Below are 18,159 nucleotides of genomic sequence, written 5' to 3' on the forward strand. Positions count from 1 at the left end.
TGTTAAAACGATAACAATTAAAGATGGAAAGTAATTGAAAAAAGTCTTATTTCTGGTAAATAATCTGAAAACAACTGAACTGAAAAAAAATGGTTTGGATGGGGAACAAGCCCTTTAGAAGCTTCAAACATCCAAGGTAGACAAGTGATATGAACATTAAATCAACTGAATCTTAAGGTTCTCGACACAGCACTAATTGGAAAATTTGTATTTATATATAAAATATATATTTGTCTGTCAAGGTGTCCCTGTGTGGTGTCATGTACAACAAGAACATCACAGAAGATCAAGCAGCCAAAGCCAACTTTATATTATAATAGCTACAAGGCCAAAACTACCCTCCATTTTGGTCTTGATCCATTATCCGGAAACCTGTTATCCATGAAGCTCCGCTTCCCATAGACTCCATTTTATCCAAAAAATCCAAATTTTTAAAAATGATTTCCTTTTTCTGTGTAATAATAAAACAGTCGCTTTTACTTAATCCCAACTAAGATAAAATGAATAATTATTGGAAGCAAAACCAGCCTATTGGATTTATTTAATGTTTATATGATTTTCTTGTAGACTTAAGGTATGAAGATCCAAAATACGTAAAGTTCCGTTATCTGGAAAACACCAGGTTCTGAGCATTCTGGATAACAGGTCCCATACCTGTATAAGGTCAAAGGGCTGGAACTAACCTATAGCCAATAAGTGCAAACATTTCTAGTGCTAGACTAGTCTGTATCAGAGGATTAGAATATTCCTGAGGCTAAAGGCGGCCTGTAAGCAATTAAAGTATTGGACAAGACACATGGGGGCAAATTCACTATGCGCCGAAGCGTCAGTTCGCTAGCGTTGGGCATTTTCGTTACTTCGCAAATTCACTAACGAACGCTGGCGTAAATTCGCTAGTGTTACTTCGCACCCTTACGCCTGGCGAATTTGCGCAACGGACGTAACTACGCAAATTCACTAACGCGCGCGTTGTTCTGAACGCTACCTTTTACGCCAGACTTCCTTCGCCACCTCAGACCAGGCGAAGCGCAATAGAGTAGATAGGGATTGCTTCAAAAAAAGTTCACATTTTTTCTAAGTTTTTTCTATATTATGGGTGATAGGCTGAAAAAGATTGAGTTTTTTTTTGGGGCTCCCCTCCTTCCCCCCTACATTTCCTGACTCATGGCAACTTAACTATACAGTGGGCACATGTGTAGGGCAAAATAAACATTTTATTTGCTGTTTTGAAGGTTTCCCAGGCATTTGTAGTGATTGTACATATTCCTCCATTGAAATTAGAATTTGGCGCCGTATGCAAATTAACCATCACTGGCGTAACTTCGCTTCGCCTAGCGAATCAACGCTAGCGCAACTTCGCAGCCTTATGCTACCCCTGAGCGCAACTTCGGATTTTAGTGAATTTGCGAAGTGCTGGCGAAACTACGCCTGGCGAAGTTAAGCCTGTCGCAACTATGAATCTTAGTGAATGTCCCACATGGTGAGAACTGTAGAAGAAGCAGACCCCATAGTCTGGGCCCACCTGCAACCACAGGGTCTGCTTTCTCTATAGATTCACCACTGCCTCCAGCCTATTGGTTCTTTGCCCAGCCGCAAAGCCAGATATTACACATAGAGCTGTATTGGCGAGCCTGTAGGCAGACCCCGCACACTGGGGTTTAGGACTGTTTTGTTGGAGACAATATGGAACCTTTTCTCCAGGTTGAGACAATGGTGTATATTTAATCCTTACCTTTAGGCAGCCATAGAACTGTCACTTGTGTGGCTTTTGCAACTGCCAGCACTGCATGGAGTCACAAGCAGGTCAGACCCAGCATAATATTTGTATTAATGAATGTTGTATTATTTAAATCAATTCTCATAATTGAGTTGAGTAGAAACAACCCAACTGCGAATGTTTCATTTCACAAAGACGAGCCCTTCTGCGACGGAATCAACATTTTTCCAAAGAGCAATTTATTTTCGATGCACGTGAACCTTTCAACCCTTTACATGTAACAATTAGGGGCAGATTTCTCAATAATCCACGATCTTGTGGCTAAAACACCCCGTCTGGAATTATTCGACTTTTTTTCAGCACATGAAGCTGCTGCTGAAGTATTTAAGAAAATGAATGTTGGGGTTTATTCAATCAGGAGAGATTTTACAGCCTCCTTGAGAATGAATGGAACAATGCAGTTTATGTTTGTGTCTGACATTTTTTCCATGATTAAACGCAAGAACCGGGGGGGGGGGGGGGAATGCGGTTGCAGGAAAAATTGCTCAAGTTTAGTTGTGTTTTATTTCCTGGATTTTTTTTTTTTTTTAAATTGTCTATACAGGGCTAACAACCCAGGGAGGACTATGATATAGTTGGTCAGTTTTAATAAATACCCACAATTCCTATTTGGTTTATTAAAGTCTGGGGGTCATTTATCAACACTGTGCAAATTTGCCCATGGGCAGTAACCCATGGCAACCAATCAGATTGCTGCATTCATTGTTCTAATTGCAGCTGGTTTCAAAAAGCTACTCACTGATTGGTTGCTAAAGGTATAAATTTGCCCAGTGTTATATATATAAATGAGCCCCAGAGCATTTCTTTGCAGCTTTATGAACAAAGTATCTTAGAGGGTTATTTATCAAAATCCGAATTTATCTCATTATTTTCTGAAATATACTCCGACCAAAATTTGCACGGGTTTATTTATCAATACATTTTCCCGAAAAAAACTCAATAAAAAAACATGAAAAACGTAGGAAAATTCGAATTGTACAAATTTTTTGCCTGCAGAATCAGATTTGTTTTTGGATTTTTGCCAGAAAACCACAACATTTTCGGATTTTTGCACAAAACCCAGCACAGATCAGGATATCTTCGCAAATTCTCCCATTGACTTATACACAATCTCGGCAGCTCAGATGGTATAATAAATCCCGAAAAATTCAAGTTTTTTTCACAAAAACTTCAGATTTTATATTAAAAAGACAAATTTTTTGGCATTCAGACTTATAAATAACCCCCTTAATGTCCTAAATGAGTATTTCTTAATATTTTACAAAGATCCAGGGCAGAAGTGCAAAGCTGAAGAATTGTGAAACGTTCTAGAGATCGAATCATCTTTCAATATATTTTTATTATAAATACAGAGCTTTTTTGGATGGCTTGTAAGTCCCATGATAATCAGTAATTTGAGTTTGCAGTTGGCTTGCCCAGATCTATATAATGTATGTGTGGCCCACATTGTTTTGTTTTTGTTTTGCTCTGTTTCATTATGTACTGTCTATGGGAACATTTTGTGGTGGACACATTAAGTGGTAGGGCTTTTGTATTGACTTCTCAAATAAAGGAGCTTCTCTTATATCCCAGAATATTATATGCGAAGAGACGATTCCCCTGCTGCAAGAATATCTGAAACTATAGTCAACTGTCATTGCCTCAACAGTCATAGTCTAAGACAACTGGTCTTCGTTCTATGTTCTTCATAAGTTTTGCTTGTGTAGCTCAGTAGGTTGCCACTAACAACCTGACAAGTAACCAACAAGTGCTTTCATTGGGCCTTTTGTCTGTAACCAAATCATTTGTAAAAATTTAGAAAATATTAGAAAATTCCCAGGTTTTGGCCAACCTGTAGCCCATTAGAGTATTAGAACATTCACAGAAGTAGACCAATTTGGAGCTAGTGAAACCATTAGGACATCCACACTAGTGGTGTGCGAGTCGAGAAATTCTCGACCCGCACCCGACCCTAACCCACTCCCTCCCTCCCAACTCAGGCCAGCCCGCTGTTCCCCCTCTAATTTATAGACCCGCGCCTGCCCAGCAGTGACATCACAAAAGGGGCTGCTGGGAGCAGTGCTAAGTCGCGGACGAGGAGAGCATGAGAAGAGATCAATCTGGACTCACCCGAAGATTTTGTGTAGGAGCCGGCCCAAACCCACCCCACCCGCCCCGTGGGTTTCGGGTGGCCAGCACATCACTAATCCACACATCTAGGCCAAAATGTAGTTTAAAAAAAAATCCAAAAAATTCCAAGGCTTTTCAACACAGTCCTCTAGAGTGAAATTCCGCAATTCTCCATTCATTTCTATAGGATTTTTAAAAGAGTATTTATCAATGGGTGAAAGTTCATCCTTTGATGAATAACACCTTTAAAAATCCCATGGAAACGAATGGAGAGTTTCAGATTTTCACTGTAGCAGACTATGGCAATCTTTAACTTCACTCTTTAATAAATATATATATACCCCTTTGTAGCCCAACTATATCCTATAAAAGGACTTGCATATTCAGGGGCTTGATCAGTGGTTGTTGAACTGACTCGGAATCTTTGGTCAAGAGTCCCCTTACCTTATACAAGGTTACAGATCTAGGAAAATATATCTATTCTCCATTATCAGATATTCAGACATACGCCCAGATTCAATTACTTGGGAAAAAGTTATCTCACGTGAAAACTAATGGACGAGACTCAAAAAAACTTTTCTCCAAATTCAATTCCAATTTTTTTCCCACAGCTCTCAATAGAGTTTTTATGTCATAAACAAACATACGTTTTTCTGAATTAAGTTGCATCTCAAATTTAATCTCGTCCATGTCTTTTTCACGTGATAAACCTTTTCCTCACTCAATTGAATCTGGACCATAGTTTCAAGAATTTTTAGGACAACAAATCATTTTTCACCCTAATTAAACTATAGGCTGGGCTTTCAGGTGTATCTAGGACAGCCAATAGCAGTGTTGTAACTAAATCAGGCCACGCCTCACCAGCAAAGGATCTTCAAAGGGACCTGTCTCCCCCATAGCCACCTACCTGGCTCTGATCTCTGTCCCCATTCTGTACCACCTGCTTTTAGCTTCCCAGCAAGTGGGTGAGTGAATTTTCAGTTGGCAGTGATAAAGGAAGCTGACCCCATAGTCCAGGCCCCCCTTTTCCACTGTCCCCCTCAACTGCAGGGTCTGTGGCCTTTATAGCAACACCACTGGCCAATAGGCATTTTCTCCAAATCCTATGATAAAGGGCTATTACACCTCTGCCACGGCTACAAGAACCTAGGGGGTAAGTCTCACTGGTTTGGGTACCACTGAGCTAAATCAACATATAGGGGCAAATTCACTAAGCGCCGAAGCGCCTAACGCTAGCGTCAATTCGCTAGCGTTGGTCATTTTCGTTACAAATTCACTAACGAACGCTGGCGTAAATTCGCTAGTGTTACTTCGCACCCTTACGCCTGGCGAATTTTCGCAACGGACGTTACTACGCAAATTCACTAATGCGCGCATTGTACTGAGCGCTACCTATTATACTAGACTTCCTTCGCCACCTCAGACCAGGCGAAGCGCAATAGAGTAGATAGGGATTGCTTCAAAAAAAGTTAACATTTTTTCTAAGTCCCAAAAAACGCTGGCGTTTTTTCTATATTATGGATGATAGGCTGAAAAAGATTGAAAACATTTTTGGGGCTCCCCTCCTTCCCCCCTACATTTCCTAACTCATGGCAACTTAACTATACAGTGGGCACATGTGTAGGGCAAAATAAAAATTTTATTTGATGTTTTGAAGGTTTCTCAGGCATTTGTAGTGATTGTACGTATTCCTCCAATGAAATTTGAATTTGGCGCCGTATGCAAATTAACCATCGCTAGCGTAACTTCGCTTCGCTTAGCGAATCAACACTAGCGCAACTTCGCAACCTTACGCTACCCCTGAGCGCAACTTCGGATTTTAGTGAATTTGCGGAGCACTGGCGAAACTACGCTTGCCGAAGTTACGCCTGGCGCAACTACGAATCTTAGTGAATTTGCCCCATAGTCAATTAGACTGGGTAAAATGTAACAGAAACTAAATTTGTGAAAGCACCTCTATAAGAAGCACATGGGTTATGCAGTGATATGGCGAATATCTAAGAAATCAAGGAGACCAAGAAAAATGAACTGCCCCTTGTTGCTATGGGTTACTGAACCCCTAGAAGCAGCCTGTCCCTGTCAGGGCCAAACTGTTCTAGTAGGTTGGAGTCGGGACCAAGGAGAAAGCTACTGTACAGACTGATGGAAATTGATGAGTTAATAAATTTGGCAGGAGCAAATTTGCGGCAAATTTCTGTGTTTTGCCGCCAGCGAATAAATTTGAGAAACTGCTGCAAAAATTTGCAGGGAAATTCGCTAATTTTTCGGCGAAACTGGACAAATTCGACCATCACTACTAATAAGGAATAGTCCAATTATCAGCACGTAAAGGTTCAAGCAGATCAAGGTCGGTATCCAGGTAAAAGTCAGGGGCAGGGAGTTATGATATAGTCAAATAGCAATTATAGTGCACCCAGGAACATTAAAAAATAAGAACCTATTTTCGGGCATTGAACCCAGGTCTTTGGCATCGTGGGGTGCTCCTCACAGCCCCCCGGCCTACACCTAAACAAATGGCACATGGAAACCCTCTCCATAATGATCCAACACTGCTCTCTGGATGAAATCATTTCAAGGGAAAATATTACCAACATTGCTCAGGTAGCAACTCAACAAAGAAATCTTTCATTTTCCTAAGAATAAATAGCTTTTAGGCCTTTTCCTCCTAATTACTTAATAAAAGAGCAAGAACATTGGTGTGTTTGGGGGGGGGGGGGGTCTGATACATATAAACTGTCGGCTTGTATTTGATGGAATGCAAACCCAATAAATTCCACCATTTTTTTAGCCTGAAAAACACGGATTAGCCCTTCCAGCATTTATTCTCCCATAATAATGAAGTCATTAATTGTGTTTCATCACAAATAAAGCAGAGCAATATTTATAGTCGGAGGCAGCGATGGAATGACCCGGGGGCAAGACGTTAAGTGTCGCAGTATGTTCCACATGTTTTTAACGCGGCTTCTAAAGGCTCTGGAGGCGATTAAATTTAATGAACCATCTGCTATGAACTGGAAGACCAAACAGAATCCATTGTTCTCCGGTGCCGTTTCATACAGATGCCATTCCGTGTTCCGCACCCCCAGCAGGGAATGTCGGGTTCCTCTCAATGTCCTCAGTTCTGGGTTCTGATGTTTCATCTGCAGCGGCGACTGATTTAACAAATAATAAATACGGGTGGAAAGTGCCCTCTCATTAAGAGGAAACATTGGCTTCCCTTTAACATATGAATCATATTGCATGTTATTTCCATGTTATTTCCATGTTATTTCCATGTTCCTCGGCATAGGCAGGGGCAATGATTATAAAGTGCGGAATGTGGAGAATGTGCTTGGGAAGTGTTCAGTGGAACAGTAACTATAGAGGAAGGAGACTCCGCAGTCGCAGGGGGGCCCAGGGAAAAGGGGGGGCTGGACTGTGGGATTTGCTTCCTCTGTAGCCAACAAGAACCCCCCTTCCTCTGCCGCTCTCTTACCTGTGGCGAGTAGGCAGAGCGCATCTACATGGGGCAGAAAGTGGGTGGAGTCTGTGTAGGGTGTGGGTGGAGTCCAGGTGGAAGTTGGCGGAGGCGGGAAGTGGTTGGGAGGATGTGGATTTTGCAGGGGCCCTCTACTTACGCCCCTGGTAGTGTTGGTGTGAGAATCGCTGGAATCCCTGGTGGTCTAGCAGTGGTGTGGGGGGGACACCTCTTCTGTCACAGACAGCAGGAAAATGGCGCTGGCCTCTGCGTTTCCGGGTTGGACGCAGCTCGTTGATGATGTCATCGCGCATCAGTGTGAATTTCAAATATTTAAATATTATTTCTACTGTCTCGTTGCCCAATGTAGGTCTATTTTTGGTAGTTCCAGGCTGCGATTCCTTGTTGTTTAAGCCGTGTTTGACTTTGCCTGTCCTTGTTTTGTCTGCTGCCTGTCCTGACCTTTGCCTGTACTTTGACTATTCTCTCGGATCCTGTCTTGAACCCGTTATTCTGACTTGACCTGTGACCCCAACTACACTTCTGTCTCTAGATTAGTATTGCGCCACCTGAATTGTTACTGACTCGGCCTGTCCTTCACTACACTTCTACTCTCGGTTCCTGTTGCAAGTACGGTTCCCTTGCTTGCCCACAACTCTCTCATTGGTCCTCTCACATTAAAGGAACAGTTTAATTAAAGTGTTTTAAAGTAATGAAAATATAATTTAGTGTTGCCCTGCACTGTTAAAACTGGTGTATTTGCTTCAGAAACACTACTAAAGTTTATATAAACAAACTGCTGTGTAGCCATGGTGGAAATTGAAAAAAGTCTGTATGGCACAGGTTAAATAGTGGATAACAGATAGCACTATGTTCTACAGAGCTTATCTGTTATCTACTGTGTAACCTGAGTCTTTGCTCCTTTGAATGGCTTCCTTCATTGCTACACAGCAGCTTGTTTATATAAACTATAGTAGTACTTATCTGTTATCTACTGTGTATCCTGTGCTTGAATGGTTGCCCCCATGGCTACACAATATTTATATAAACTATAGTAGTATATAGTAGTATATATAGTAGTACTTATCTGTTATCTACTGTGTATCCTGTGCTTGAATGTCTGCCCCCATGCTACACAGCAGCTTGTTTATATAAACTATAGTAGTACTCATCTGTTATCTACTGTGTATCCTGTGCTTGAATGGCTGCCCCCATGACTACACAGTAGCTTGTTTATATAAACTATAGTAGTACTTATCTGTTATCTACTGTGTATCCTGTGCTTGAATGGCTGCCCCCATGGCTACACAGCAGCTTGTTTATATAAACTATAGTAGTACTTATCTGTTATCTACTGTGTATCCTGTGCTTGAATGGCTGCCCCCATGGCTACACAGCAGCTTGTTTATATAAACTATAGTAGTACTTATCTGTTATCTACTGTGTATCCTGTGCTTGAATGGCTGCCCCCATGGCTACACAGCAGCTTGTTTATATAAACTATAGTAAAGTTTCTGTGGCAAACATGGCAATTTTACCAGCGCAGAGCAAAACTGCCTTATATTTTTATTACTTTAAAACCCTTTTTGTTGATGTTACTGGTCCTTTAAGACCTAGCAGCATCTAAGTAGCGGAGGGCTCCTCCCGAAGCAAAAGGGCGGTTGTTATTGGCAGAAGGGTGAGCCGCGACCGGGACCCTGACCTAACTAACTTTGGATTGTGCCTCTGACAGCAACACATTTACAATAAGGGGCCCATTCACTAGGCTCGAGTGAAGGAATAGAGGAAAATAGAGGAAAAATAGTTTGAATTTCGAATGGTTTTTTTGGCTACTTCGACCATCGAATTGGCTACTTCGACCTTCGACTACGACCTTCGAATCAAACGGTTCAAACTAAAAATCGTTCGAATATTCGACCATTCGATAGTCCAAGTACTGTCTCTTTAAAAAAAACTTGGACCCCCTAGTTCGCCACCTAAAACCTACCGAGGCCAATGTTAACCTATGGGGAAGGTCCCCATAGGCTTTACAAGGTTTTTCTGATCGAAGGATAATCCTTCGATCAGTGGATTAAAATCCTTCGAAGTCGAAGGATTTCAATTCGGCAGTCAAATATCCAGGGTTAATTAACCCTCGATATTCAACCCTAGGTAAATGTGCCCCCAAGCGTTTGCAAATGGCAGAACCAGCAAATATCAACAATATGGTCAAGTAATGCCCAATGGAAATAAAAATACAGGTATGAGATCCATTATCCATAAACCTATTATCCAGAAAGATCCAAATTACCATCTCCCATAGACTCCAATTTAATATAATGATTTACAGTTTTAAAAATGATTTTATTTTCTGTGTGAAAATAAGATGGAACCTTGTATTGGTATGGGATCCATTATCTGGAAACCCGTTATCCAGAAAGCTCTGAATTACGGGATGTCTCCCATAGACTCCATTATAATCAAATAATCCAAATGTTTAAAAATGATTTCCTTTTTCCCTGTACGGGTATAGGATCCCTTATCCGGAAACCCGATATCCAGAAAGCTTTGAATTACGGAATGGCCGTCTCCCATAGACTCCATTTTATCCAAATAATCCAAATTTTTAAAAATGATTTCCTTTTTCTGTGTAATAATAAAACAGTCGTTTGTACTTGATCCCAACTAAGATATAATTAATCCTTATTGGAAGCAAAACCAGCCTATTGGGTTTATTTCATGTTTATATGATTTTCTAGTAGACTTAAGGCATGAAGACCCAAATTACGGAAATATCCGTTATCCGGAAAACCCCAGGTCCCGAGCATTCTGGATAACAGGTTCCATACCTGTAATAATAAAACAGTAACTTGTACTTGATCCCAACTAAGATATAATTAATCCTTATTGGAAGCAAAACCAGCCTATTGGGTTTATTTATTAGTAGAGGTACAGTATAGAGATCCAAATTACAGAAAGATCCCTTATCCAGAAAACCCCAGGTGCCAAGCATTCTGCATAACAGTTTGCATACCTATATATTATTTTGGCCTCGGTTTTTATTCCGCAACTCTCAAGTTTGATATTTCAGCAATCTGGTTGCTAGGGTCCAAATTATCCTAGCAACCAGGTATTGACTTAAATAGCAGCAGAATATGAATATGAGAGACCTGAATAGAAAGATGAGGAATAAAAAGTAGCAATAACAATACATTTGTAGCCTTACAGAGCATTTGTTTTTAGATGGGGTCAGTGACCCACATTTGAAAGCTGGAAAGAGTCAGAAGAAAAAATATCTATAAAATATATAAAAAAAAATGAATAACAAAGACCAGCTGAAAAGTTGCTTAGAACTGACCATTCTATAACATGCTAAAAATTTACTTGAAGGCAAACCACTCCCTTTAATTAAACCAAAACCATTTTTATGACCTTTTATAAATGTGGAATTCTGGTATTTCATACTGTAGGTAAATGTATAGTGTATGATATATATCATTTGATGTTAATAAACAATTGGATCCACATTTTTAGAGATATATATATATATATATATATAGCTTCTTGGTAAAAAGAAATTGGAGATGACAGAGATGGGATATTACAGCGATCCAAAGAAACCAATAGGCACATCAGTGTTTGTTTTCTCTTATTTTTTATTTTCCTTGTGTACCCTTAAAGGGGAAGTAAAGTGTAAAATAGAATAAGGCTAGAAATGCTGTATTTTGTATACTAAACATAAACATGAACTTACTGCACCACAAGCCTAATCAAACAAATGATTTATGCTCTCAAAGTTGGCCACAGGGGGTCACCATCTTGTAACTTTGTTATACATCTTTGCAAGACCAAGACTGTGCACATGCTCAGTGTGGTCTGGGCTGCTTAGGGATCGTCATAAATGATCAAAACAGCACAAGTCAAATAATATCTGCCAGAAGCCGATACAGCAAGACTGATTAATAATCAGAATATACAGACGGCACTGGGTCCTGTGTTGTCATGTAATCTAATGTGGATTTTATAGTTTTTGTATTGTTTAATACAAACTTTCTCCAACTCTGCAGAACCAGTGGCTGCAGCAAAATAATCCTCCAAATAAAATCCCAGTTTATCTGTTTAAATCTGGCTCCATGATCTTTGTCCCTGCAGCTGGAGTTGGAAACAGTAAAGGGGATGTAAAGCCAAAATAAAATCCAATACAAATCTCTACACAGTCGCCGACTGCTCTACAGGGAAACAAACAAAGCTGCTTGAGTTCTGCATGGCTGGGAAGTAAGGCGGGGGCTCCCCCTGCTGTTCATAAATATGATTGTTTCCCTGCAGAGCAGTTAGGGACCGTCTGACAATTCCTATCCACAGCAGTAAATGTAGGGAGAATTTCACTGCATACAGTCATAAAAACAGTAGACATTTTTTAATTAAAGTATATTGGAGATAGGTTTCTTTTTCATTAAAGAAAGTAAAAATGGGATTTTATTTTTATGCCTTTAGATCCCCTTTAATCATTATGGTGAATAGGAACCTTGTGCAGAGCTAGAAAAATATTGTCAGGCGTTTTCATGCGGAAGAAAATTCATGTGACAAATGGAGGACAATTGAGAAGAGGCCAGAGGAATCCAGACAGTGTTTCTGTAACCTAACAACACACACTAATGGAAAGAGATGTCATTTTTTTTTAAAGGTAAAAAAAACTCTTTTTTTTTGTCATGGAACAAGTGGATTCAAAATGATTTTCCAGGGAATGCTAAATGCTCAAGAGGTCTTACATATTATGAAACATCGTCCTGTTGTTTTCATTTTCGTTGTTTTTGTTTTATTTTTTTATTTTTTTTTCCTATGGAAAGCGTGAAATTCTGCAAATGAATTGGAAAACTTGCAGCCGTGGCGCTGGGGATGGATGATGAATCCTGACTGATCCCATGTTGTGAGACTTTGTGCTTCAGACTGCGGATATAAAACATAACTGAGCTTCACAGGTGGCCGGCAGTGACCCCTATTTCTCTGGGGTGCAGAGAACTCTTCCAAGATCCATCACCTACTGCACCATAGTGATCCTCCCAGAACAATCATATAGAGGAGTTGTGTGTGTTTTTATTTAGTTTACTGGTTACATCAATTAAAATCATTAAAGGGAAAATAAAGGATAATAAAAAATGTATTTTAATCAACTGTGTTGCAGAAAAGACTTTTTCTTCATCACCATATCTGATTGCTTTCAGGGGGTAATTGCCTATATAGATGGCAGTTTACTATGGGCTTTGGTACAGGTATGGGACCTGTTATTCAGAATGCTCTGGACCTGGGGTTTTCCAGATTATAGATCTATCTGTAATTTGGATCTTCATCCCTTAAGTCTACTAGAAAATCATATAAACATTAAATAAACCCAATAGGCTGGTTTTGCTTCCAATAAGGATTAATTATAATTGGGATCAAGTACAAGCGACTGTTTTATTATTACACAGAAAAAGGAAATACATTTTAAAATGAATTGTTTGATAAAAATGGAGTCTATGAGAGGAAGCCTTCCCATAATTTGGAGCTTTCTGGATAACGGCTTTCCAGATAACAGATCCCATACCTGTATATACTTTTCTACATCTGATCTGGCAGAAGACACATTGGGGCTCATTTATCAACACGGTGCAAATTTGCCCATGGGCAGTTACCTATAGCAACCTATCAGTGATTAGCTTTTTGAAACCAGCTGCAAGTAGAACAATGAATGCAGCAATCTGATTGGTCGCCATGGGTTACTGCCCATGGGCAAATTTGCCTAGTGTTGATAAATGACCCCCAATTATTCTCAATAATATACAATACAGGTGAATTCCTCTTTAGGCCACAACATGCGGCAAACACTGGCAGAGCAAAAGAGGCATTTTAGAGGCTTGTAAGAATACTTTCTACATACAGGTATGGGATCTCTTATCTGGAAACCATTATCAAGAAAGCTCCAAATTACAGGATGGCCATACCCCATAGACTCCATTATATTCAAATAATACAGATTTGTAAAAACGATTTCCTTTTTTGTGTAATAATAAAACAGTCACTTGTACTTGATCCCAACTAAGATATAATTAATCCTTATTGGAAGCAAAACCAGCCGATTGGCTTTATTTAATGTTTATATGATTTTCTAGTAGACTTAAGGTATGAAGATCGAAATTACAGAAAGATCCACTATCCAGAAAACCCCAGGTCCTGAGCATTCTGGATAACAGGTCCCATACCTGTACTAGTTTAATAATATTATTTTTTACAAGACTTTAGTTCACCATTAAGAGCAGTTCTGGGAGAAATATTGAGATTGAAACTGATCTCCATATTTGAAGTGTAGGGACTCATAACTCCCCTACTGGTTCATGAAGTTAGAATGACTGTACACTAGGGAGGAACATGTCCCTTATTAGTCCAGGGATGTTGTGACTCGCTCCAGTTAATACAGTAGGTGAGAGCACATGGATCCTCCTCTTTGGGCCCTACCTGATGGAGCCTGGGAAATAAGACCCCAGTAAAGAAGGTTGTCCTAAGTGAGTCAACTGCTTAGAGAAAGTTGAGGAACAGGGACCTGTGAACAAGAAGTATCCCCTGTACTAGCACATCAGGTATGAGACTGGAGGTATCTCTCTGGGGGGATACTCTCCATAAAGTGAATGGGCACCTGGTTGGAAAGGGTCAAGGTGAACTGAAAGGGGTTGTTCACCTTTAAATTAACTGTTAGTATGATGTAGAGAGGGATATTCTGAGACAATTTGTAATTGGTTTTCATTTTTTATTATTTGTGGTTTTTGACTTATTTAGCTTTTTATTCAGCAGCTCTCGTTTGTAATTTCAGCCATCTGGTTGCTAGGGTTCATATTCCCCTAGCAACCCTGCATTGATTTGAATAAGAGACTGGAATATGAATAGGAGAGGCCTGAATAGAAAGATGAGGAATAAAAAGCAGCAATAACAATACATTTGTAGCCTTACAGAGCATTTGTTTTTAGATGGGGTCAGTGACCCCAATTTGAAAGCTGGAAATAGTCAGAAGACGGTAAATAGTCCAAAAATTATAAATATGAGAAAAAATTAAGGTCAATTGAAAAGTTGCTTAGAATTAGCCATTCTATAATATACTAAAAATGTATTTAAAGGTGAACCATCCTTTTAAGCCTACCAATTCCCACATCCTATGTAGTACCAGTGCCTAGAGTATATATCAATGGATTACAGTTGCACTACCTTTTTATAAAACACTGTACTAAGTGAGTACGATTCATTTTGTTTAATAAAACCTTTATTGATTGGTTAAGAATCACTGGGATCCAAAATTCCATACCACCAGGGCTCAGCTGAGAATGGGAGTCAGCGTTAGACTGGGGGGCCCAAAAATGCACCCCCTGGTACCTTCCACCACCCCCACAGCACCCCTAAACCGCAATGCCCCCTTCCCCCCACCAGTCTGTAGCTTTTCTCTTCTTAATCAATCTTTTTCCCAGTGTCCCGAAAGCACAGTCTGACCCTGAAGGGAGTCCCCAATATTATGGTTCTCTACTGAGCGGTAGCCAAAAACAGTTTTATCCCTAGAAAGGGTTACAGAAGTTGTTTATCTATTAAATAATAAGAATAAGAATTATTAAATAATTATTTAGTTAGCTGGCTGCCAGGGATTCAGAATAGAGGATGAATTGTAAAGGGCATCAAAACTAAAAAAAAATATTAACAGCAAAAAAAGAAGACCATGAATTAAATTTTTGGTCACTGGGGGGTGGGGGGGGTCAGTGACCCCAACAAGCAGAGGGCATTTTCAGCTGGAGAGAGACAGAAGAGCAAGGGTAATAAACATGAATCATACAAAATAAATAATGAAGACCAACTGAAAAATTGCAGGTCTGCCTCTAACATTCTAGTTAAGCAAACACAAACTTTGCCTATAAAATATTAAGTACAAGTTCAGTCTGTAATACTGGATGGGGTTTTTAAAATAAGTATCTCTGCGATGGGGAAAAGTCAAGATGAAAAAAGGAAATTCAGTCTGGAATGTTTAGGTAAAAATAGTGGAAACATGAGGTTTCTCAGTTAATGGAACCCGACTATCGGAGAAAGGTATGGACAGCAACCCAGTCTGATGGGATCAAGTCTACAAATAGACAATAGTGGTCTCTCTTATTTAGGTGCCACTTGGGTGGCTTTGCTGCCTCTACTAATGATAAACTGTAGAAGTCAATGTTAAATAACCACAAATACTTGGCTACTTTATCTCTGCAGTCATTATTCTTTACATCATTGAAATGCTGGCAGTTGTCTAATAGAATTGGCAGTTACAAGTAACTTCACACAACAGCAGATCCACCCATTCAACCAACCAGCCAATGAAAATTTCCCACAAATTTCCTGAATTTCAGCTGAAAGTCAAGGAGCCCGTGGTTTTTTCCAGAAGCAACCTCATGTCCTACAGTTATCGGCTGAATAGTGATGAGTGAATTTATTCACCAGCCATGGATTCACAGCAAAATTCAGAATTTCGCTATGTGAGTATTTTTACGTGAAACTGCAGCAAAAATCCACCGCACAAAAATTTGTTGAGAAAAAATGGCCATAAGAAAAAACGCACATTGACTTTAATGCATTAGGACAAAAAAGTTGCCACAAGAAAAATCTCCCGGAAACTTTGCGTGTGTCGCTACCCTAACGCATTAGGAAAAAAAGTCGCCTTAAGAAAAAACGCCCATTTACTTTAATGCATTTGGAAAAAAAAAAAGTTGCCATAAGAAAAAACGCCCATTGACTTTAATGCATTAGGACAAAAAAGTCGCCATAAGAAAGAACGCCAATTTACTTTAATGCATTTGGGAAAAAAAAGTCTCCATAAGAAAAAACGCCCATTGACTTTAATGCATTAGGACAAAAAAGTCGCCATAAGAAAGAACGCCAATTTACTTTAATGCATTTGGGAAAAAAAAGTCTCCATAAGAAAAAACGCCCATTGACTTTAATGCATTAGGACAAAAAAGTCGCCATAAGAAAGAACGCCAATTTACTTTAATGCATTTGGGGAAAAAAAGTCTTCATAAGAAAAAACGCCCATTGACTTTAATGCATTAGGACAAAAAAGTCGCCATAAGAAAGAACGCCAATTTACTTTAATGCATTTGGGAAAAAAAAGTCTCCATAAGAAAAAACGCCCATTGACTTTAATGTATTAGGACAAAAAAGTCGCCTTAAGAAAAAACGCCCATTTACTTTAACGCGTTTAGAAAAAAAAGTCGCCATCAGAAAAAACGCCCATTGACTTTAATGCATTAGGACAAAAAAAGTCGCCATAAGAAAGAACGCCAATTTACTTTAATGCATTTGGGAAAAAAAAGTCTCCATAAGAAAAAACGCCCATTGACTTTAATGCATTAGGACAAAAAAGTCGCCATAAGAAAGAACGCCAATTTACTTTAATGCATTTGGGAAAAAAAAGTCTCCATAAGAAAAAACGCCCATTGACTTTAATGTATTAGGACAAAAAAGTTGCCATAAGAAAAAAACGACCATTTACTTTAAGGGTCAGGGCACACGCTCAGATTCGGGGATATTAGTCGCCCCTGGCGATAAATCTCCTCTTCTTTGGGGCGACTAATCGGCCTCACAAGGAAACTTTGGGGAACTTCGGAAAACGAAGCGCTCCGAGTGCCATCCCGCTGGCGATTTGCATTCTAGCCAGCGGGAGGCAGTTCTGGGAGATCAGTCGCCCCGAAGAAGAGGAGATTTGTTGCCGGGTGACTGAAAAAACGCCCATTGACTTTAATGCATTTGAAGCGAGAAAAATTTTCACGCACGTAAAAATTGTTGCTTGTAAAAACACCCATTGACTGCAATTCATTTTGCAAAATGTTGCCGTTTTACAGGACAAATTCGCTCATCACTACTGCTGAACTCATCTACCAACATGTCCATTTGGAATCAGAAGATCCCAGGGTGCCAAGCTCAATTACAAGTAGGGATGCACCGAATCCACTATTTTGGAACCCCCGTATCCTTTGTGAAATATTCGGCTGAATACCGAACCGAATCCGAACCCCGTACCGAATCCTGGATTCGGTGCATCCCTAATTACAAGTTCTCAAGGCATCAATGGGCATTACCCCACCAACAGATTTATCGGTGTAGAGTCATCAAGGGGCAGGTTTATAAGGGTTGAATAGTTAATTCAAATTCGAATTTTCAAGTGTCAACATTCACATATTCAAATGTTAATCCCCCTATTCCAATGTAAATTTAAATGTGAGATTTATCACACCTCGACCATGCAGAGTTCATGTACAAGTCAATGGCAGAGGTCCGTTGAGACATTTGGAGATGGTAATAGCCTTCCTGACATTCAAGTTTTTTTTCAGGAGAAAAACTTAATTTTCATGAATCAAATACGATTTGAATTTTCAGGTCGGAACGCTTCGATCGAATATTAGAGGCACATTTATCAAAGGTCGAATTTCGAATTCAAGTGAGTTTTCAAAAATTTCCCTAAACTTACATAATTTAGAAAATTCGCCCAATCAAAATGTATTAATTAAATCAAATTTTTAAAACTTGGATGAATTATGATCGACCCGAAAACTCAAATTGAATTTTAATTAAATTTGAAATTCCAAAAACTTGATTCGAGCTTCAAATTGATCCCTGGACCTCTCCCATTGACTCAAACAGGAATTAGGCAGGTTTTAGGTGGCAATTAGTCAAATTTGAATTCTTAAACAGGCCAGAGTAGGATGTATCCTAATTAGAATCAAATTAGATTTGAATTTTAAAAAAATTGATTCAAGCTTTTTTTCCAAAAAAAACTCGAATATCAGGAAGG

General features: G+C 39.5%; 1 protein-coding gene across 8 annotated transcripts in view; it reads right to left on the minus strand.

Annotated features, from left to right (window-relative positions):
• Nucleotides 1-18,159, minus strand: part of cacna2d3.L (calcium channel, voltage-dependent, alpha 2/delta subunit 3 L homeolog) — a 504,571-nt gene that overhangs the window by 197,845 nt on the left and 288,567 nt on the right. The window lies entirely within an intron of this gene.

This window comes from Xenopus laevis, chromosome 4L (assembly GCF_017654675.1).
Source record: "Xenopus laevis strain J_2021 chromosome 4L, Xenopus_laevis_v10.1, whole genome shotgun sequence".
Lineage (NCBI taxonomy): Eukaryota > Metazoa > Chordata > Amphibia > Anura > Pipidae > Xenopus > Xenopus laevis.